Raw genomic sequence first — 19,927 nt, 5'->3', positions numbered from 1 at the left:
CATAGGGAGACGTACACGGAATGATGGGGCCGAAATGGAGGGAAGGGGAAAACGTTTGCAAAAATGGCGGCGTTTTGCCAAGTGCTCTGTAATACGTAAACGCGCAGGCAGCCACACACAGGCAGAGAGAGAGAGAGAGAGAGAGACGGCAGAGGCAGAGGAAGAGGATGAAAGGCAGGCAACCCGAAAAATTTTTCAACTACTATAATAATAGTTAGTAGGGCAACCGCAGGGCATAGACAAAACCCGTCGAGAAAGGAGCAAGTGAATCCATAGCTGCAAGTAGCTGGGCGTTGATTGGACTCTCTTTTCTCTATGCTCTTGTGTGCCACTGCCGCCAACGGGCATTTATGTCAGTTTGTCACGATAGGCGATGGAAGCACAGAGATTACCTTGGTTAAACTTAACAATGGCCTCATGCCATGGCAGACACAGGCACACAAACACACATATACACAGAGACAGTGTGTACCGAGGTCCTCGCTGTCAGAGTAGGTGGTGGTGGCCCAAGTATCAAGCCCAACCACATCATCAAAATGCAGCGACGGGCCGTGCTTGTGTGCCATCTATTGGTTTGAGTTTTCGGGTGTAGCCTGTGACTGTGAGAACTGTGCCCAAAGGCTAAACCAGAAAATTGTTGGCAATCTGCACAGTGCTCTTAGATTGTTCCAATTTAAGACCCAATTCTGATATTACTCTATATATCACAAGCAAATCGTTTTCAAATGTTGATCGTGAACACTAATTCAAAAAGCGAATTAAACAAACAAATTTATAATGAAATAAAAGCAAAAGATGATATTAATTTTTGAATCCAACAAAATTTCAGTACAATGTTCTTTCAATAAAGAAAACTGGAAGCATTTCTGAGACGATGAAGGATAATGTACACTGTGTTCAAGGTGATCCTCCGGAGGATCCACTTAATCCAACTATTTGACAGGAGGTGTTATATACCATTCAAAAGCGAGCTTGCAATTGCTCCAAGCACTTCGCTTATAAGGCAAATGAATTTTTGGCTTGTTCAATGAATTTGACGTGTTTTTTTGACAACATTTACATCGATTCTGAAACCACTATGCAATAGAATGGACTTTTTAGCTAGTCCAAAAACTAGCAAAACGTTTTTCGGGGTCTCTTTTTCACTCTTCTGGCATCGCGTGCAGAGCTGTTGAATCGCATTAAAATCAGTTTGCTGCATCTTCACTGACTGCAATTTTCGGGCAAGGACAACACGGCAAGAGACCCACTCAATATCCTCCTCTCTGCCTCTCTCTCTCTCTCTATGTGTGTATGTGTGTATATATCCTGTGCGTCCGTCGTCCTGCTGCTCGCTCGATTGGCTGCTGTCAGCAGCATTTTATGTTAATTTTCATTAGCGCTGTGCCAACAACAAAACGCCAAAAACGAGAACGAGTAGAACTTGAACGGTCGAAGCTCTGCTTGGCTTTTTAGGCAATTTGTATGGAAAGTGAATTTGAACACCGACACCCAGAGCGACAGAGCGTCAGAAAGAACGAAAAAACCCCACCCCAAACAAAAAAAGGGGAGGAGAGAGGAACACGAGCAAAACTGTGCCAATGACCAACTCAATTCTGTGGGTGCCAATTTTTAGTAGGCGGCAATAAAATTGGACAACAAAGTATTTTTCAATTAGCCATGGCAGTAGTACTACTATTACCGAGAGCAACGGGAAGCTCGTAAAAACAATAACTGTGAACGTGTCTCCTCTATATATCTTTCCCCCCTCCAAATATCCCTCTCCCTCTCTCTCTCTCTCTCTATATATATATATATTTATGTCGGTGTGTGTGTATTGAGGGGGGAAATTGGTGGGTCCAGAGTATTGGCTAGCGAGTTTTGCGGCAATTGCGGCACAGCGAGAAAAGAACCAAACGAAAAGCAAACAAAAAAAAACATAAATTGTTTAATGGTTTTTGTGGGCTTTTTTTGTTCTTTGCGTTTTTTTTTTTTTCGTTGTTGTTGTTGTGAGACAGTTGCAATTTTAATATTTGTTTTTATGACTGGCCATCTCGAAACGAGCGAAAATGGAAGACAGGTGTGCAAGGTGTAAGCTGTAATTAGATGCAAAGGGAACATACACACACACACACACACACATACATGGGTCAGCGAGTTTAAGAGACTACTTTAAGACATTCGCAAAAGTTAGGCAATCTTATAGACAAATAAAAAAGAACAAAAGGTCCTTTAAACATGATAAAGTTATGTCAAATTCTTCACTCTTTAAAGTTTGAGCGCGTAAACTCTTGTGTTTTAATATTTAGTATTCAGTTTTGTTAATTAACTGACTTAGTGATTTAATGAATAAATTAGTAAATGACGCAATATCTTCTCGCCTTATTATGCTTATCGGGAATACATACATAGTATACATACATATAAGATCACATTGGATTATTTGCTTTCCCTCCCAAAGTAACCAGAGGATAAACTAACAGGTATTTACATATATTATAAGGTGCGCGCAATAAGTAAGTGGGACAAAAACTTTTCACATTATTTTCTCCAAAATATGCACCATTTTATTAAAGGTCTATGACATTTTAGGAAATGTCATCAGCGATGAATTTTTTCACATGAAAAAAGTCATGTGACATTTTGTGAAAAGTCATCGGCTGATCAAGAGTGCATACATATGTATACTTTATACTTTTTTAAGGATAGTTATCTATTTATCAAACTGATCAATAAATATTATAGAATTTTGAAGCGACTTTCTTTAAGAATTGTTCAAGGATCTTTAAGTTTTACCTTTTATCAAAATAAAATATTGTTATGTTTTTTTCTTTGTTGTGTACTTTTGGTAAGTGTAATTTTAATTTTTGTTTGTTTTTTTCATTTAATTTTATTATTGCCTTGGAGCAGCCTTCACCCACATATTGTTATATTGAAATATATCTCACTTGATTGAACATTTCATCGATATACTTGTATGTATGTATGTATGTATGCTTGATATGCATATATTTTGTATTATTCCCCATCTGAAGCTCTCATCATATTAATGAATTTCCATAAATTTGTGCGGTAATAATTAAACGATAACATTTCTTCCCCCAATCGGCCCCTTACACCGTTCTGTCATCTACCACCTACCATTACCATGTCAACCTTCATTAAGTAAATGTATATGTACGTGTATGTTTGTATGTATGTCTGTGGCACAGTCCAGTAGGCCACACCACATTGTGCGCCCTCTTTTTATACTTATTTATGGTTTGCCTAATTATGGCAACTTTCAGCAATCAGAGAAACGAAATGAAATGGAAATGATTAAGGTTTTACTTTTGTTTTCCCACAGCTTCTCCGTCAATTCTCAACAATTGCATACACTTACACACACACACTGATACACATCAATTGGGGTCTATAAAAGAAATTGTTGAAGAAATAATTTCCACTTAATACTAATTAGAGGCTCTCACTCTATGACGTTGACGATGACGATGCCAATGATGACGATGATGATGATTACAACGATAATGGACGCACATTGCCAATGCACTGCAGAATATGTAGAATCGGTAGTTCTAATGGTTTGGGGGTGGGGGTGATGTTTGGTGGATTTGATGGGTGGTTGGGTGGGCAACTAAATCATGTAAGTCAATGCAGTTGGTTGGTGGGTTTTATAGGCCTTTGCCGCCTCTTTGCTTGCTTCATTAAACTGCATTTCCAGGCCAGTCAGCAACAGCCCAGCCCAGCAAAAAGTCAACGAGAATATCAAGAGAAATGAGTGAGTGAATCAAGAACATTTACAATTTCTCGTCTCATTTCGTACAGTTGATATTCGATAAGATGAGAATATTTATACTTCAATGGTCCCCTAGGAGCAATAATGCCAAACAAATTGCAATCCAGTCAACTAGTTGTCTTAAGTTCTAATAAATTAATCAAATGAAATTTCAAAATTTTTGTCTGACGAAGTATTTTTTTATGTCAGATTTTGTTAATTGGTATAACAAATGGAATAGGAGCTCAAAACTGGAAATTAAGAATATATTAACTTGAAATTTTCTAAGAACAGATACTTAAATATATCATTAAGATATATATTAATGATATTCTCTCTATCTCTAAGATATATATTAATGATATTCTTTCTCATACACTGTTTAAAAAGTTCAACAAGAATTATTAAACATTTATTTTTAATTTGCCCAATTACTTATGAAATCTTTTAAGCAAAGAAAGTTTAAAACTCTCAAAGTTTGAGATTGAAAGAAAGGATTTTGCTCAAGTCTAAGATACTCTGCAAATCTTCTGAACTTTTGTTTCTTAATTTAAATACGTGTTAAAATCACTTGAATTTCATTTCAAGTATTTCTAGTAAAAAGAAAAGCAAAACAGAAAAACTCTTCAATCAATAGAAACATAATCATAAAATACAACATGCACTTGAATTTTGCGATATACATGTATGTATGTGCATATATGTATGTATGTATCATATGCATATCAGATTGTTTATGACAGTTTCATTTCGATATGATGATTTGTTGTTCGAGTGTTCACTGTATTATGTATGCCCATTGTATGCTAATATATCTGTGTGTAGTTGGCACTTGACTTGACCGACATAAACATGAAAATGATGATGTCACATTTGCACAATTGTGCGTACAACAGTAGTAGTAGAAACAACAACATAACGACAACAACAGTAACAACAACAACAATAGCAAGTAATTGTTATTGCTGTTGGATGCTTTCGGAAAATGCATTTCCCCTTCATGTCCATCAGCATCAACACAAGTCTACCCACCACCTGCCACCCATTCAAGCCCTTTTCCCCTCAACCATTTGTTGTACTTAATGTGCGTAGTAGATCGTGCAAGCGTGAAACTGTTGATATGACGATTAAAAATTGTCCTACCAAAAACAAAAAAAAATATATGTACATACATACATATAAAAATAAACAAAAGCAAAATCAAAAAAATCCAAAAACAGAGAGAGCAAAAATAAAATATGTACTATATTACAATGGAGGGATTTTCGTACATATATTTGTGCGTGTGTGTGTGTGTGTGTGTGTATTGACGCATTTTTCTGTTTTTGGCATACGACAGGCAACAGCAGCATGTCCTGATAAAAACAAAAGCCGATTTTCAGTTGAAAAGTTTAATTGAACAATGATAATGTTGGCCAAGCGCTACAACAAAATACCAGAACATAAAAAGGAAATACATACATATACGAATGTACCTACATACATACATACATATTGATAAAATCGAGAACTACAGGAAAAAATCATCCTACTCTATCATGGATTATGCTGACAATTCGATGCTCTATTAAATATATTAAACAGGTTTCACCCATTTTAAAAAAAGAGACTAATGATATAGAAATATATGTACTACAAAGACTTTTCATAATGGCTGGAATAATATCCTTTATCTATTAACTAGCAAGCTTGACTAATTAATTATAAGTTATGATCGTTTTTTTTTTTTTTTTTTTTTTTTGAATAAACCTTGTAAGTTGAAACGTTCTAAATGGCAACGTAATCTATATACCTTTGTGTATAGAGTATATCAAAGATAAATGTATATGTAAAAGAAAAATCCATTTGTGAGGCATTTTGCTATCATAACAAAGCAGCATTGCTGAAAAGTTGAGTAAATATTGAGGTTAAATGGTTTAAATGGAAAATAGGCAAAAAATAAAGAGGGAAAATTAACGCATTAAGAAATGGCGATTGGGGGTTAAAAAGTCTCTTTTTATGAAAGGTGTGTCAAGTTAATCACAAATTCCTTTTCAAGTCAATTGATTGAGCGGTTTTAACATTAATTTCTTAAGCCTTTTATAAAATATATTTAAATATGTATTATACAACTTAATTACATTAATTACTTTTATATTGAGCAATCATTCGAGTTGCGGGTGCAAAAATGAAATTGAATTTCATTTTGCATTTATTTTCTTTTGCAGACTCTTTAGAATTTCAATATATCGAAACGACAATTCATTTCCACCCCAAAGAAAAGAAAAAACAAAATAATCAACTCATTCCTCCCTATCAGTTAGCCTCAATAGTCTCAAAATGGCCTGGTCTCTTAACATTCTGTCACCATTTGGCATTGTTTAGCCTTCTGGGCATTAACTCCATTTAAACTAAAAGCCAAACTTTTGCCTTGAACAAAACAAACGAAAAAATGTTACGAAAAGGAAATATAAATCTCACCAATCAGTATTTCCAGTTGCATTTTCATTAAAAGATGTCAACTGAGAGGCTGAGAAGAGTGGCAATGCCTGAGCCAGAGTCAGGTCCCCTTATGGCATTATTTCCCAAACAATATTGAACCGAAATATTCAAAGTGCAATGCAACACTTTTGTTTTGTGGACCAACAACGACGACGACGACCCTTGCGGGCATTTCAGATTTCAACTGTCGAAAGTTTCTCTTTATTTTTTTTTGTTTTTTTTTTTTTTTTTTTTGCAAAATCCCTTGATGGTTGCCTTGAGGCATTCCTGTTCAGAAAATGAGAGGCTGTAGCAGACTCCCCGCGGTTTGTCCAACAAAACTTCCACTTCATTTGTGTTTGCCTTTGTGTTGATGTTGCTGCTGCTGCTGCCGCTGCCGTTGTTGCTGCTGCTGCTGCTCGGCGACAGTTTCGTGTCAGAGAAAGTTTGTTCAGTCTCAAGACGCACTAATTAAATAAAATCTATTCTGTTTTCATATATATTTATACATTAATTAAGACTTTAGAGTGTAGATGACATACACAACTATGCACAATGCTTATCAGAGATGGTTACGTGAGGTGGCAGGTATTGTGGACTTCAAAAGGGATTCAGGAGAGCTGATTGCTGGATTCTATAACTGATCGATCGACAATTTTCAGATCCGTTAGTATCTTTTCGGATGTTATCTATGATAATTCGTGCCATAAACTATCACCCAAATGAAAGTTGACTTCGTTACACATTCTAATCTTAATCTCAATAAGAAAGCCTGGTCCTTACAGTTTGACATCATTTATCTTCACACAAAGGTGAAAATAGTAGAATGCCATTCTTAAGACTCGATCATCATCGGTTTTCTGACTTGTATTGTACAGTGAAAGCTCTCACGGTTCCAGTTACACGGGTTCCCGCTCGGATTTTGTGTGAATATCATATGCTCTTGGCACTGTAAACTACAAGGAATGTCATTTATCTGCCTCTGATGAAGGGTCATCAAGTGGTAAGGACCTGGCTTATTGTTCCTTACGGGACAGGAGAGGTTTATATTATTCTTGGCTTGATGCATCGCACGTGAAACACATAATCGTTAGGACTATTCAATAAACTGTAAACATATCACGGTCACATCTCTGACAATCACACACCAAGAGAGCGAAAAGGAGCACACACACAAATACGCATACACATATACACAAAGCAAATATGACAAAACAATAATGAAAGCTTTGACACGACTAATTGCCTGCGGCGTTTGCTGTCTGCTCGAATCCACTTCTCGCTTCTACTTCAATGTTTTTCACTCTCTCTTTTCCCATACACACACCTACATAAATACATATTCTCTTCGGTCTTGGTCTTGGTCTCTGTGTTTCTCTGTTTTCTTGGTTGTGTCTCAAGCCTAACGAATTTGTAATTGAAATAATGCAATTTCCGTTACTCGTTTAAAATACATTTTAGAGGAAATCGCAAAGGGCTCGCCGTGTTTTCTTCATACCCCCGTTTCCTGAGATTGCCACCCCAACCCCCTTACCCAAACCTGGTTGTCTTGCCATGACCCGCGCCCGTTGTGAAAACTTAAACCAAAATTCATTAAAACTTTGCATTGTTTCGCCATCCTGTTTTTGCTCTTCTGCCCTCCTCGTTTGGCTCGACTCCCTCCATTAGCAAAACCCCTTCCCCCACCCGATCTCTGACGAATACTGACTGACTGACTCCACTTCCATTTTCTCTATCTATATCTCTGTCTCTGCTCTGCTTTGCTTTGCTCTACTCTGCTCTCTACTTCTCTGCTGTGTTGCCTCCTTATTTGAATAGGTATCCATTTTATTGTTTATTCTAGACTTTTGGTATAAGCATGTCGCGACTAATTCCAATTAATTCAGCAGACAAATATCCTCGAACGGCGGAAGCGAACTGACGGATGGGGTGGACGGGGTGAGCAAGGGGTGAGGGTGACGCCCGAAAAACTCTTTCTAAATGTGCTGAGCATGCACAGAGCACAGAGAGTTGAGTAGAGTGGAGTACTGGATAAATGTAGGAGAAGAAGTAGTCACAGCGAATCCTGAGCTTTTGGCTTTGGCTAGTTGTTTGTCATTGATTGTTATTTTTGTTGTTGTTGTTGTTTTTGTTGGCAAGGTCGTTTTCGGTTGCAAGAACGGAACAAACATGGTTTGCCTGTGCATAGTTCTACCCCCTCCCTCCCCACCGTCTTATTTACCTCTGTCCCCACTCAAAGCAATAGCAAAAAACAAAAAAAAAAGGAAAACCGTGGATCCACATCGCTTGCAAACAAGGGAATTCGAGAATTCGTTCTACGAGTTTCAGATACAGACAGACTTACGCTCATTCAATGGATTTCGGTCAAGTTATCATTCGTCAACAAGTTTACTTCTCAAAGAGTTCCCAAATATTATTTGCTGTTGACAGCTGAAATAGTATGTAAAAATTTTCCAAAAAAGGCAAATGTTTTTAAAGTGTTTTTACTGTGGTATCCAATTATAAAGTAACGAATGTTTTGGCCACTTTCTTGATAATCGAGCTACTCTTTGCATTCAATGCACTGAATACATTGTTGGGCTTTACGAGGACAAACCTTCTATCTCTCTTCTTTTTCCTAAGAAAAGACTACTAAAGCTTGAAAGTTGACCGACAACTCTGGCTCCCTTTGAGTCAAACAACTGGCAGAAGCTAAATCTTTAAAATCAAACTTTGATCCTTTTAAATGGAGAAGAGAAGACACAAAGATCAGTTTTAGAGCTTTTTGGAAAAATTGTTTAGCCAAATGGATTCTTTTATTCATACTTTTATAATGTTTAAGAACACTATTTTATTGTTGATCCTCTGTCCTTTCTATGGCAAGAGAAATTGAATAAAGTTTTGCTTGTAACTTTGAGAAATCGAATGTCCTTACGAATCATAATCAAATTAAGCATAAAGAGATATGGTAGTATGTAAATACCATCAAATATGTGTCAATGAAACATGGACATGGCTTTGTGAATTCAATTGCTAATCAATTTAGTGCCACTGTGCCTGCTATAATCAAATTGCCGAAAATGCGAGAGTGAACACACACACACACACACACGCAAACACACAGGACGGCATTTGGTGAGCAGTAGAAGGAGTGGGTTGGAAGGTCGCATTCGAAAGAGGGCAGGGAGCACAAATCGGAAACATTCTGGGAATCAGAATTAGAGTCAGAGTTTGAGAGTCTCTGGCCCCGGCATGTGTGTGCATGTGTAAAAGCAGCTTATAGCTGAAATCCCAGACTTGCATCTTGAAAATATATATATGTATACATATATGTGTGTGTGAGAGAGTGTGTGTAACCGTATCTTCACATTTGTCCAAGTGTGTCTGTATGTGAGTGTGTGTGTGTGTGTGTGTGTGTGTGGCGCATTCAGTTTATTTAAGCAAGTCGAAAGTTTTAGCTTGCAAAAGATTTACCTCTGGCAGAGAGCGCGTGAACCAACCATCCAACCAACCAGCCAAAAGACAGCTGAAAACTTCTTTTGCAGCGCCATTGACTTTTGTATTTGTTACAAGTTCTCTTCTCTTCTTTTCTCCACTTTTCGTTTCTATGCTTGTTATTTTTTTTCCTTTTTTTTTTTTTTGTGGGTGGGCATTGGATGTGGGTTGCTGGTGGTGGGAGGGGGGGAAGGTTAGTAATTCAGATTTTCTGCAACCTGCCAAAGAGATTTCCATTTTCAAATCCTCCAAAGACTTCGTCTTCCATTTATTCTTCTTGTTTTTGCTGAGCTTGTAATTTTGTGTGTGTGTGTGTGTGTGTGTGTGTTACTGTGTATTGGTGTGTGTTGGAAAAGCGGAAAAAACTAAGAATTATGAAAATGAAACGCACACAGATTTCTTAATGGTTGAAAGTTTTGAGTAAATGAACAAACAACCCAAAATAGAAGAAGCCAATTTATAACTAACAGGAAAGAAAAAGAAACCAAAAAACGAATAGCAAAAGGTGAATAAACATAAATTTTTGCAGAACAGGGAAATTAATCTATTTGTAAGTAAATACACAAATTATCACCTTAGATAACCAAACAAAAAATAATACAATTTTTTGACTTCTGTTGCATTTAATTTCCTTTGAAATTCAATTAAAACAAAGAAAAGTGAAAAATTTCAATTGATTTTGTCAGAAGAAATATGAATTATTAGGGCTGAAAAGTATTTTTTGTCCGCCAAAATAAGCTAAGTAGGCTAAAATACTTACCAACTATTGGTAAGTAAAATAATATGATCTAGAAAACTACATTGATTGTTTAGTATGAGTCTTTTTAAACAATTAGCAATGTGAACGTATTTATTTCAGATTAGACAAACATGTAAATAAATCGATTAAGATAAAGATAAACTTTTTGGTAAATACTTTTCAAGTAAATCAGAATGATAAGCAAGTAAAACTTATAATATCTATACACATACATACATACATATGTTCAAAAAGAGTTAATTGGTCTGAAATTAAGCCCAAAAAACTGTTTACAGGGCAAAACGTAGCACAGAGAGAGAGGGAGATAGAGTGAGAGAGACGAAGGAAGGCAACAATTCCCCCTCATATGATGTTAATCATGTTATTACTTGGCAAAGGCAATTAATTAATTTGAGCTATTTATATATTATGCATGCGTTGTGGGATACAAATGTATCTAAAAGCTGGCTATCAGACAGAGATGAAACTGATTCAGGACACACACACACACACACACACACACACACAGACAGACACACACAGAGACAAAATGTGCTGAGCCAAGCTGTCAGAGACTTTGGTCATATTTGTTTTTATTATTATATGCATATGTTGACATTTACAGGGAGCAAGGGGATGAGACTGGGGGGAGAGGAGGGGGGTGAAATCGGGGATTCTCGGAGGTTGCTTTTAGTTGGTTTAGCTTGTGCAAATAACTTTTGTATCTATGAGCCATCAAACCAAATGCAAAACTGCTAGGACAACTTTTCATTTAGGATGAAAACAAGATTTTTCCGACAAGTTAAGAACTCGACCCCAAACTTCATCACCCAACTCCAACTCCTACACACACACACACACACATAGACACAACCATAAACCAAACACAGTAAAGACATTTAAACAAATCAAGCAATGAAGCTAAAAGTCTCTCAACCGTATCACACATGAGACCCCTTTTTTTGGGGGGCTGCTTTTTTGTGCTTCATTTAGCGCAGAGAATTTTTGGTAGAAATGCAAACGCATTCAAAGAGAGTGATGGGAGTTAAATTGGAAAGGGTGGTGTGTGGGTGCTTTGGGTGCTTTGGGGGCGGAGGTGGTTGATTCTGTCTAAAGTGATGAATATCAGCACAGAATATTCTTCTATATACATATGTATGTATGTATGTTTGTCTCTCTTTCTCTATGTTTTTCTATGTTACTTTATAACATTGATGAGCAAAATGTTTTTGATGCGGTATAATCGATGGTTACGTTGATTTAATTGGTCCGTTGGGAATTAAAGGGAAGTGAATCATGTGGAAACAACAACATTTAGTAGTCTTCCTATGTAACAAGAATCAAGGTATTTATATACATACATACATACATACTTAAAAAGGAAATTGAACACAAAAATAATTGTATTGCTCTTTCGTTAAAAACGAAAATTTTGATTTGCGATCGTGTCTTTATAGTTTATTGGAACAATGGGAGAGTGTTCTCCCATAAGTCCGTCACACATCTAGATATAATATTTTAAAACTTGACCAATTTTGATACAGATAGTATCTATTGAATACTTTAACTAGGATATAGGATGCTTCAAGTATGTCCATGTGGCCTAATGTTTATCATTATTTGTAAACTTTCTGCCATTTGTTGGTATGTATGTTAGTGGCTAGAGCAAGGATTATGGCTAAGATATCCATTCATTCCCCCTCCTATCCATTCTTATGTCGTTTTCCTTGCCACGTTTAGTAAATTTTTTGTCTGTTTGTCTTTGTCTTATTTGCAACAAGAAAATTAAATTTTACACATTAATTTGTGTAAGTGGAAACATTTTACATGACATTTAAACTTAGCAAACGCTCTTTTGACGCTCTGTGTGTCTCTGTATGGGGAGGAGGGGGGAATGGGTGGGTGGAGTATGAGGTTAGTGCTTCTCAAGAGATGGGGGGTAGCAACCACCAAAAAGACGCAACGCTTTTGCACTTTGAATGTCTGGTGAGGCGGAGCAGCGCGTGCAAATTTCACTTTGTTTTGCGGGAGTGTTTATGTATGTGTGAGTGTGTGTGTGTGTGTGTGTGTGTGTGTGTGTGTGTGTGTGTAGATGTGGGTGAGACAGAAACTTTAGCCAAAAACTGCAATGGTGTAAGCGGTCTCTAGGGGCGTGGTGACGGGAGACAAGGGACGGAGGCGATGCGGTCGTGTAGTCAACTTCAACTTCACTTAAAATCCTTTTTGCCGTTACATTTCGATGCATATGAGGTTTGTTGTCATGCCTCCAGTACCTCCTACGCTTCTTTGCATCCCCTCAATCACCTCTCCTACCCCTCCTCCTGCTGCTGTTGCTGTTGCAAGCTTATTTATAATTTAAAATTTGGCAAAAAGTTTTCGCCCAGGTTTCGAGTGGATGAACTTTACTTTTATGCAAATGACAGTGCAAACATATCGCATAGCACACTTACGCCTCTCTCACTCTACCTCAGTTAGTCTCTCTCGCTCTCTCTCTCTGTCTCTATTGGTCGGTCTCCATGTCTCTCTCGATGTCATTCATAAAGTTTATGAGCTATATGCTCCAAGGCCTTCTGCCTTTTGCCTTCTATTGGAGAGTGGGAATGGAAAGTAGGAGTCATTATGGCTTATGATTATGGGCTATTAGTTCAAGTTAAGTTAAGGCTTAGAGCTTAGAGAGTTTCGGTTTCCCAGAGATTCCTATGTCTGTGGTCAACTCGAGCAGAAGCCAGTGAGTGAGCTCGGTTTGTTACCTTTAATTTCAACTATGTATTTTGGATCAAGTTTAGTTTAGTCACTTGCAATTAACACTTGTAATTTGCAATAATACTCTATACCTTAAGTGAAGACCATTAACTACATAACTAAAACTTACCTTAAAATTGCATTCAATGGGGTCATCATAAATCACAATTCACTAAAAAAACAAACAACAAAAAACAATTTGTAGGTTATAAATTCATTAAGTAAGCAATTATCCTTTGTCAATTTAATGTAAAGAAACTTTAACTAATTCTTACCCATTACATTCATTTTATTTTGCCCATCTTTGCCTTATTCTGATTTTATTTTTCAGTAAAAGTCCACTAGCACGGATGGTCACCAAAGAAAGTCGTCCGCGTCCACGAACAGAGACCCAAGAACTGAGAACAGAGCTGTTCTCTTTATAGATGCGCCCCTGTGCCATTGCCTCAACTCCATAAGTTTCGAATAACAAAAATGAATCACTTTTTAACAGTTAGCTGTTTTTATTATTTTCTTACTAGTTTCGCAGCTGTTTCTTTTTTTTTTGCACATTCACTTATAAAAATAAACAACAACAGCAAAAAAAACACATCTTTCGACAACTTGAGAGAGTCTCAAGTTGAGACTTCTATGGGCACACACACACACACGCACACGCATGGGCGCACGCACTTTGACAATTTTTGTTCGAACTGTTGCACAACCAAAACAAACGCCGACCGATTTACAAATAAAATTCAACAAAACAGTTAATTGCATTAATCTGTTAACTTGTGCAATTTATAAGCAAATATTATGCAAAACATTAACGCAAAACAAAACAAATTAAGGACAAACGATCGCAAACGCTTTAAGTAGATAAAAATGACAGTGCTGCCAGACAACTGAATCTAGCTAAGAGTGCTACGAAATTCGGCTAGATTTAGCTAGCCGCTAACTTTTTGGCATTTCTGACAGTGAGAAAGAGTGGACGTGCTTTTTCCTAACGGAAATTTGAAATTTTTATTAAAGATATTTATTTCTAAACGTTTAAACAAACATTATGCAATTGAGCAATCTTTTTACTACCATTAAACAAAGAAATGTTTGCTAAAACATATTTTAAAAAAGAATCAAAAACTTAAAAAAGTACAAAATAATTATTTTCGCTCAATATTTGTGAAAAATTCGTAATTTTCATCAGGATTTTGTACAAAAATTGGACAAAATAAAAAATTTGGAGATTTTAATGCCAACAAAAAACTTTTCGTTCCAATAAGAGAAACTATATATGAAGTTTCAAAATCGTTCAAAAATTGTCAGCTTTTGAGAACGTTTTAACCGCCAATTGTTAATAAAGAATCGCTAATGAATTTTTAACAATTCATAAAGGAATCAAAATGAAAGGATTTTCAATATAAGCTTTTGTTTTTCATTTGTTTTTTTTTTTTTCTATAATAATCTCCTAAAAACTTTTTACAAATTTTGAATGATGGATGGATTTCAGAATAGAACGAATTTATATACTAAGTACATATAATCTAGAAATTAGTCTAAAGATTACTGACTAAAGTGTTTTCAATTGGACTAGGAGTAAGGAATAAGGGATCACAGTTGAAGTGCATCCTGTTTGTCATTGTTATGATAATATGTATGTCGTCTGATTGATCTCGTAAGACCATCTTATGAAATGTTTCCCGCAATCTAAGCACATGGCATGGCACATTGTTTGGTTTAGTAGGCACGTGATATACTTTATACAATATATTTTACAACAATTGCTTTTAGATTTTTACGACCGAAAATTGCCATGCCACAGGAAAAAGGGGTGTACATAGAATGATGATGGGATGATGGGATGATGGGACGATGGGTGTGTAGAGTGTGTTTAGTGGGTGGGTGGTTGGTTGGTTGGCTGTTGTGTCTGCCTGTGATTTATGTAGGGCCGGGTCTCTGCTGCTTCCTTGTTTCTGTTTTGGCAACTCAAAACATATGCATAGATAAATTATAAGCGGTAAGCCTTCCCGAAAAATGTTGACAAGAGCGCATGGCAAAACAACAACATCAACAACAACAACAACAACAACAAAAACGAAAAGACAATACAAAAAAGAGATGGAGCAAACATTTTGATGTGACGAGACCAAATTGAGCATGTTGTGTGTTTGTGTGTGTGGGTGTGGGTGAGGGTGTGGCAAGGTGTCCTATCTATCGTCTCAATGTTTAACCATTTTGCAAAAATATATTGCACGTCAGTCAGAGAGTTTGAAAAATCTATATAGAAGGCTTTGAAAAACTAAGGAAAATGTTGTTTTTTTTTTTCAAACAATTGAAGTAACAATTATTTGTTGTTTTTTAAGTGACTCGAAATTTTGGCCAAAATTAATTTCTAGCAAAGGAATTTGGTAAGCTGCTCTTAAAATATCTCGGCTAATGCCATTAAAATCGCAACGCTTTAATTAGTGAGGAAGAGAGAGAAAAAAGGCAACAAAAAAAACAGCGCAATTTTTAAGGACCCTTTTTTTTGGCGTGCGGGACGTGAGGGAATGATGGGTACCTAGATGGGTGATGGGTGGTGAATGGCGGAAGGGTAAGGAGGGGAGCGGGGGCAAACAATAAACGACACAACAGTTACGAGGCTGCCGATGATTGCAAGGCAAACGAGCAATTAAAAAGTCGTGTGCCAGCAACACATGGGAGGGGGGACGAGCTGGAACAGGAGCAGCAGCTTGCCAAGGTTGTGCCAAGGTAACCCACACGTACATAACCTCACTCTCTGTCGCTGTCGCTGTCCTGTTCTTCTTCTGCTTCCACATCTATTTGCCCTATGCGACGGCAAACAAGTAGAGAGATCCTTCGAGGCATTTTTACGCTGAGCGAGAATTTTACGTTGGGGGTATTTGAAATATGCACGTAATATTGCAAAATTTTAAGCGTATATCTTTGCATAATTAACTGAGAAAATACTTAGCACACACACACACACACACACGCCCAGAAAAAGTGCTATGGTGATGGGGAGAGGGGGGCATGTTAGGTAGACAGAACGAATGGGTCTTGGTTGTCCTTGCCTTGCAGGCATTTTACCGCAGCTTTGCAAATCGTTGGCAAAGTAAGTGCGACAGAAGGGGGACGAAAGGAAAACTGAAAAGAGAATGAAAACTTTTTGCAGTGATACTTCTCCTTCTGGTCTGACCCATCCCCCGCACCGCCCATTCATTGCCCCTGCTCGTTCTTCGTCTCTTTTTCGAATTTTCACAGGTTGTGTGGAATTTTTAATCTGCTACAGCCAACCACCAAAACCTTTGCCAGCCGCCCACCATCCCACGCACCAAACCACCCACCCAACACCCTTCCGTTCATGGAACCCATGTATCTTTCTTTACTGCAAGCGGTGGCTTTGCATCTTTACGCTTTTGCTTAAATATTTTAATTTTTATTGGTTCAAGTTTGCCAACCTTCTCTCTGACTGTCTCACTGTCTCCCTGTCTGTCTGTCGGTCTGGCCTTTCTGCCTTTCTGTCGTTTGGTTTATTTGAGTCAGAGGCTTTGCAGCTTTTTTCGCTACTGCCCGTCCTTCTTTCTCTCTGTCTCTCGCCCCATTTTGGATAAAGCTGTTAAAAATGTATTTATTTATTTTTAGATGGTGCTTAGGAGTTTTCTGTAAGGATATTAAGCTTACAGTTGGCCAAAATCTGACGGCAAACTGATAAGCTCGCTTAATAGATGTGCATGAAAAGTTACATTTTTATGGGTTCTACATACATATATTTCGCTTATGTTTGTTTCTATATATATTGTTTGTTTGTTTTAAAAAAATTGATTCGAAAAGTAAATTTCAAGTTATAAGAGAGACAAATTATCATAGGCGAGACAGAGAGAGAGAGAGAGTGAGATAGAGAGCAATTAGCAATGTTCTGGCTGGATTTTAGATATCTCAGCTTGTCCCTTTAAGTATGCAACACTTTTTTGTGAACTTCATAACAAAGATTTGCAAAACTTAATTATAGTCTGAAATATCAAACAATTGCCAAATTTTAATGAGTTTCACATCCCCAGATCAGTCTTTGATGCATTAAGCCGATTTGAAAGTTGTTTTATGGAATTTGAATAGATAGAACCCCTTAAGGATCTACAGAGACCGAGCAGACTGATGTTTCGTCTACAAAATATTGAGCCATGCCTTATATACTAGTTAAATAATTGTTAAATTGATTCAAAATTTAAAGACCTTTACCTAATTTCTTACTTTAATTTTTGTAGGTTCTATTGAGATTGACCTAAATTTCTGGTGAAAAGCATCATAAAATAGATGAACAGAAAGTGAAAGAGGTAAAACAGATTGGGCATCGAAGGAAAATTTGTGGCATTTGTGTTGCAACCCAATCATAGAATCATTTAAATCGTTAAGTCCATTGCCACTAGAAAAATAGAAACTAAATACCCCTTTGTACCAAAAAACCAAAAAAAAGAAGCAAAATCAAACCCTGGCCCGAATCTTTTAGCCAAACAAATCACAGCTGAGCACAAATACACACCCAAACACACACACACAGTTGGAGGCAAAACAGGGAAATGATAGAATGGTATAGGATAGCAGAGAAGCCGAAAGAGACAGAGCAGGGAACAGAGAACACGGAACGGAGGACAGGGATCAGGGGATTGGTAACTGGACTGGCATATGCATAACAGGCAGCAGCAGCATCATCGGTATCGTTATATCGATGGCATTCACATGTTTAGCACACAAAAACGGAAAATGCCAAAGCACAAAAATATGCATACAAATCTATTCTATTTCTATGCCAAAAATCGAGTTGAGTTTCCCAGTTTCCCAGTTCCCGAGTTCAAGTCCAAAACTTTGAATCTGAATTTGCTCTAAATTTTGTTGTGCATGGCAAACAATGTGGTGTATCAGTGTGTGTGTCCGTATATACATATATGTATATATATATATATACATATATACATATGTATAGGGAGAGTATGTCCTGTTATACTCTCTGTCTCTTCTGTCCCAATCAATTGTCCAAATGTCCAAAACTTCATTTGTTATGCGCATCACAAAAATTGAAGCAAATCATTTTGCCCAATCGCATTTTGATTTCAAATGTCAGTTGCTGATTGAGCTGGACGACTACAAGTGGAATGGGATGAGCTACAGGGAGGATGAGGAGGAGAAGACGAAGAAGGAGGGCGACTAGTTGGAGGGGTGTTTTAGAAGGTAGGGTGGGTTGAGTGGGTGGTAAACACTCCCCACAGAAAACGGTTTGGTTTTTATTTGACTCTGTTCGAGTTTATGTTAATTTTCATCTCCTTCCTTTTGGTTTATTTGTCTGCCAGCGGCGCCTGAAATTATGCAATGCCTTTATTAATTTATCAACCAAACCAAACCAAACCAAACCAAACCAAAACCAAAACCAAAGCAAAGCAAATCAAAATGGGGTTCAAATCGAAGTTGTTGAGATGTTTAATGAAATTGATGGAATGGCAACTCAAACACGAAAAATAACATCCCGTAAGCCAAATGAAAGTTATAAGCCAAACTTGGCTAAATTTGTGATCCCTGTGAATCTTCCAAGTCCATCTAGAGCGTCTTCAATTCAATTTGAGGTCCTTTTAAGAGAAACCTTTTCCGCAATTTTAGTTATATTCTTATATTATCTATAGAATTTGATCTTTTATTCGATTTTTCATTAGTTTTTATCATTTTTATGGATACTTACATATGTCTTCGATTTCAATACTTTTTGAAAACTTTGCATAAACTTTTGCAATCTCTATTTATATTCGCTCATAAATTTCAAAAAATTGCAAATAAAACAAAATAGATAGAATTGAAATTGATTTAGTTTTAGTTTCAAGTAAAAGTCATAAATTTAAGAAAGAAAACGTTAAAATTGTTGGCCAATAGGCACATACATAGGCCGCTTAAGCCTAAACCAATTTTCCACATTTTTTCATTTTGGCGTTAGTATTTAACTTCGCCCAAGGCCTGGTTGGGTTTTGGTTATCGTTGTTGCTGTTGTTGTTGTTGATATTCTCTCTTCTTTTTTTTGAATGGGCAACAAACTGGAGGCGCATTTGACTTGTTGTTGGTTGGCTGACTGACTGGCTGGCTGGCTGGCTTAGTGTTAAAGAGGCGTGGCATTTTCATTTTCACGCGCCACTCGCGTAACTCTTTTTCACAGACGGCCAGGCCAACACGAGCAGATGAAGATGGAAAAGCAGAGGCAAGGCAAGAAATAAGGGAAATAAAGTTTCTTTTGGTGCCACTTGGCACATTCTTAATTTCTTGCGTATTTTGTCAAGACAAATTGAATTTTTATGAGCGTCGTCCTCGTCCTCGTCGTCGTCGTTGTCCTTGTTGCTTCTGCAAAGAAAAAGCAAAAGAAATCGCAAGACGTCCTCGTCGTTGTCGTCATCGCCTTCTACAACAGGGCCGAAACTTTAAACTTTTCTCATCTTGTGAAAATTCATTTTATCACAAGTAATTACTTTGTAAATATATGGGGTGGCAGACAATGCAACAGACTTTAGTTGGTGGCACCCGGGGCAAGGGAAGAGGGGTGTGCTGTTGCCCAAAGGACTGACTGCATTCAGCCATACCACTTGCCATTTTGCCACTACTACTACTGCTACTTCTGCCTTTTGGCCATTTGAAAGAGGGCAATAAAACGCCCGGCAAGACAAGGCATTTAAAACAAAAAAATTTTAAGAAAAAAACCCAGACTCGAAAAGTAAAACCCTGCAACATTCTATACCCTCTGTATAGAGAAT

The 19,927-nt window shown here is 37.2% G+C and overlaps 1 long non-coding RNA gene across 1 annotated transcript in view; it reads right to left on the bottom strand.

The window, feature by feature from the left end:
* LOC137574426 (uncharacterized) overlaps positions 1-13,671 on the bottom strand; it is a 41,658-nt gene extending 27,987 nt beyond the window's left edge. The window contains exons 1-2 of the long non-coding RNA XR_011032004.1: positions 13,445-13,671; positions 13,300-13,341 (exon numbers count right to left, since the gene is read on the bottom strand). This is a non-coding gene — a long non-coding RNA (uncharacterized lncRNA). The remainder of the gene's footprint in view (positions 1-13,299; positions 13,342-13,444) is intronic.
* Between the last annotated feature and the right edge of the window lie 6,256 nt (positions 13,672-19,927).

This window comes from Drosophila tropicalis, unplaced genomic scaffold (assembly GCF_018151085.1).
Source record: "Drosophila tropicalis isolate 14030-0801.00 unplaced genomic scaffold, ASM1815108v1 contig_463, whole genome shotgun sequence".
NCBI lineage: Eukaryota > Metazoa > Arthropoda > Insecta > Diptera > Drosophilidae > Drosophila > Drosophila tropicalis.
The sequence above is the reverse complement of the archived record's forward strand: the minus strand, read 5'-3'. Positions and strand labels throughout refer to the sequence as shown.